This window comes from Balaenoptera physalus (assembly GCF_965194825.1).
Source record: "Balaenoptera physalus genome assembly, chromosome: 3".
Classification (NCBI taxonomy): domain Eukaryota; kingdom Metazoa; phylum Chordata; class Mammalia; order Artiodactyla; family Balaenopteridae; genus Balaenoptera; species Balaenoptera physalus.
The window spans coordinates 60,803,352-60,807,385 of record NC_138890.1 but is presented as its reverse complement, the minus strand read 5'-3'; the positions used below and the strand labels follow the sequence as shown (position 1 = coordinate 60,807,385).

Sequence of the window (4,034 nt, the reverse complement as noted above, 5' to 3'; positions counted from 1 at the left end):
CTCTTCCAAGCATCTGCCTGAGGGCAGGGCCTGGGTGTGCTTTTCTCTGTCCCCACCTCAGCCTTGCCTGGAGGGTCACTCAACCGATTGAATGAATGATAACTGAATGCTCTCAACTCCTCTGGCAGGCACGGAGGGCAGGCCCCTATGGAGACCACTGAGGGGCTCAGAGGGTTACCCCAGGATGGTGAGCTGGGGTCCTGGATGAGGAGTGATCCCAGCAGTCAGTTTAGTGAACAAGGACTGGGTTAGTCCCTTCCCTATGATCCCCACCCAACTCCCCTCCAAACAAAGGTGTGGGGCAGAGGGGAGAGGAGGAAGAGTTTCTACCCTCAGCAAATGAAAACAAGGCCAGAGGTGGGGTAGGAAGGCCAGGGGATGGTCCTGATACAAAGAGGCAGGTGGTGGTGATGGGGGCAGGGGCGGGGGGGGGGTAGTAACCACAGTGCCCATAATAATAGCCCAAATTTATTGAGCACCTACTCTTTACCAGGCTCTGTGATAAACACTTTTCAGATGTCATATTCAAACCTTACAATGGCAATCTCCTTTTCCTTTTAAAATACTTGACAATATTGATAGAGATGCCTGTCCAAGGTCACTCAGCTGGAAAATATCTGTACTGGCATTTGAACCCTGGCATTCCTGCTCCACAACTTTACCCTTCACCTCTAAGCAGCCCCTCCATGCTCCCAAAGGCTGACCTAGGTTCAAGTCCTGCCTCTCTCACCAAGCTTCTGTTGCTTCACCTCACCTCCACATCCACTTCATCAGCCCAAATATATCACTACTGCAGAAAGCACCCCCCTCTCCTCTCCACCCCCATCCTCTCCCCTCCTCCCTGGTCTCTCTCTTGTACCTTTGCCTTTCTCTGATCTATATAATAGCCAGAGGGATCTTTAAAAATTTAAGTCAGACCATGTCACTCCCAGTTTAGAACCCACCAAAGGCTCCCACTGCACTTTTCATAAACCCTGACCCCTCACCTGGTCTGCAAAGCCCTGTTCTATCTGCTTCCTCTTTGGGCCTAAGGTCATGTCCACAGTGGCATGCTCCACACCCTCTCCTTTGCTTGACTGGTTCCTCCTGGTCTTTCAGGCTTCAGTTCAGATGTTACCTCCTCAGAGAGGCCCTCCCTGACTACCATAGCTAACATGGTCCCCTCCCTGAAATCGGTCTCACATGACCTATTTTAATATCTTCATGGCTCTTCAGACTCTCTGAAATGATCTTGTTCACCTATTTGTTTACTTGATTATGGTCTGTCTCCCTGAATTAGAATGTAAGCTCTATGAGGCTGATGTCCCCATAGTCTAAACAGCGCCTGGTACTTAGTAGGCACTCGATAAACATCTGAAAGAATGTTGTGGTTGGTGTGACCTGAATCAAGAAGTGCAGTCCGTCTCTACCTCAGTTTCCTTTCTCTGTTGGGCTCTGTCTCCTTCTCTCAGCCTCCCAGGGAGTGCTCTGGATGAGATCAGCGATGGCAAAAGACTCCCTCCAGGGGAGGGAGGGCACGATGCCCGCCTGGAGATGAGGTCAGCGTGGCAGGCACCTCTCCGCTGTGCAGGAGGCAAGGCGAGTTGCAAAGATCGTTTTGACTAGACCACTGCCCCGGAATGAGATCCTAGACGGGCAGGGGAGTGTGCGCAACCCCTTCCTCCGGTGGCAAGCTCCTCCCGGCGGGGCCTCCAGTTCCCCCCTCCCCGGGGAGGCAGGTGGAGCTGCGTCCTCATCTTTGTTCCCATCTGGAGCGCGTTTGGCGCGGCGTGGCGGGGGCGGGGCTGCGCCCCCGCGGTGCCCGGAGAGGCTGGCCCGCCCGCTTATCTGATCTGCGGCTAATTGAAACTCCCTGCTCGCGAAGGTCAGCTCGGTCCCCTGACAGCTGCCGAGCCGAGCCGGGCCGGATGGAAAACCCGGGCTGTGCAGGGCCCGGCGGGGCGCGTGGGGGAGGGGTTGTGGGGGGCTGCCTCTGCGGCAAAGTAGACAAAGGCTGCCCCTCCCTCCTAGTGCGCGCTGCTGGGGGTCGGCAGAGGTAGCGGCCTTCGCCCTCACCCAGCAGGGCGCTCCGGCCGGGGTCACGTGGCCTAAGGCTAAAAGGGGGGGGGTGGGGGGGGAGCCCTTAATCCCTACGCGCCCGCCCACCCCGCTCCCACGCCGGGGCCCTGTCTGGGGTCTCTGGGAGAGTCACCCCCAACTTCCTGCCCCTACTCCGCCTCCACGCCCCGGCTCTGAGACTTCCTGCCTCCCCGGCTCCGGGCTGCTCAGGCTGTGGGAAGCTGGCGGGGCCGGGGCGGCCGGGTCCCCTCCCCCTGCGCGCTCGACGGGGCGCTGGGGGTCAGGGAGGAAGTGTGCGCGGTGGGGGGCACGGCCTGGCCCCGGGGCGGCCATCCGGTGGGGCAGGTGCGGCCTCAGCCCTGGGAGGGAGGACAGGCAGGCCCGTTGCTAATGGTGCTGGGGCAGGAGGGGGGTGGGGCGCACACCGCGGGGAGTCCCGTTTCCAGGGTTCCGGGTGCGGATGTGGCTAGCTCAGGAGGTCCCGCCCGTCGCGCCCGAGGCAGGCCCAGGCCCAGCAAAGCCGGCACGTGTCCCCTCAACCTCCTGCCTGAGTCTAGGCTGAGGTGCTGGGAAGCTCTCAAGGTGCAACTCTCAGCCTTCAGGCTGACCGCGCCCTTGAGCAATGCCTTTTGGGCCTTGGCTTTCCCAGTCCGTAAAAAATAACCCCAATGACAGCTACCATTTTTCAGAACCACGTGCCAAACATAGTGTTAAACGTTTTACGTACTTTGTCTCAAGCCACACGACAATTCCATTTTGCTGATGAGCAAGCCGAGACGCAGAGAGGTTGTGACTTGCCCGAAGTCACATAGCTAGTAAGATACCCAGGCGGGACTCCAGGGTTCTTAACTATGGGTGGTCTTGCTTTAGCAGAGAGCTCTGGAGTTGTGCGCCTATATAGGTCGATCCTGCAGGGCATTCACTAGTGCAGTGAGCCCCTTGGCGGCGTCTCGCCGCACGTGTTCTCGTCTTGGAGCTGGGCACGTGTATCTTGGAGCATTCCCGCGTGCCAGAGCCCGGGGACAGAGGTATAGCCTAGCGCACTGGTGCCCAGGTTCGCCCTTCCAGGTTGGGACCCGGCAGTCATATGGCTTGAGCCGCGGGCAGAGTGGAGCGGGGGCGGGGAACTCGGAGTAGAGTCCACGCGGGCCGCGGCGCCTGGGAGGCAGCAATCCCGGCGCCTGCAGCCGGCGAGGCGCGGGGTGACGCGCGGGGGCCCAGCTACCGTGACCTCCTCCGCGGTTTCCATGGAGACGGTGCACTATAAATAAAAAAAAAAAAAAAGGAGAGAGAGGAGGAATTTCAAACCCGTTTTCTACCGCGCTAGGCGGGAGCGGGGGGGTGGGGGGGGAGGAAAGCTCTCTTTGAATCGAGTTTCCCATTTCACCTTCCCAGGCGGTGGGAGTGCTTCCCCCGCAGCCCAGCCGGGAAATTGCCGCCCCTCACGCCGCGTGGCGCCCCCGGAGGAAGCTAATTAGCGCAGCCCGGGGAGCTGGGGACTGGGGACCCGGCCCCGGGGGACCGGGGCCCGCCTCTTGAGGGGGGAGCGCCTACAAATTGCCGCTCCCCCCCATCTCTCCAGGCGCGCACGCAGCCCGGCGCGGGCCGGGGCACAGGGCGCAGGCGGGAGGTCGCATCTGCAGCTTTGGCGCAATGAATCAGGCGCGGCCGCCGCCGCCGCCGCTGCGGAGCGCGTCTGGCATCCGGAGTCTCCCGGGATCGAAAATAATTTGGGCAAAGCGGTGGGAGGTGTGTGTGCGCGCGCGCTCCGAGGGGAGGGCGGGGGAGCCGGCGGGGCGGGGTGCGCGGGGCGGGGGGAGGTGCCATCCGACAGCCCCGCTGTGGTGAGAACAGAGTTGACACTTCTTTCCTTTCCACTTACTGCGGCAAGTACCGCGAGGAAGCTTAACCCTCTCACTGCTTGGACGGTTAGAGATGCCGCGAGCGCCCTCCTGAGGGCGCGCCAGTGTTGGGGG

At 60.8% G+C, this 4,034-nt stretch overlaps 1 long non-coding RNA gene across 3 annotated transcripts; it reads right to left on the bottom strand.

Annotated features, from left to right (window-relative positions):
• Positions 1–2,763: 2,763 nt before the first annotated feature.
• LOC309657209 lies at positions 2,764–3,793 on the bottom strand. 3 transcript variants are annotated; one of them, XR_014261702.1, is made up of 2 exons: positions 3,446–3,793; positions 2,764–3,319 (listed from the first exon to the last, which is right to left on the bottom strand). It is a non-coding gene; the product is annotated as an uncharacterized lncRNA (long non-coding RNA). The 3 variants fall into 3 exon arrangements; XR_014261703.1 differs by having other exon boundaries at positions 3,591–3,793; XR_014261704.1 differs by having other exon boundaries at positions 3,613–3,793.
• Between the last annotated feature and the right edge of the window lie 241 nt (positions 3,794–4,034).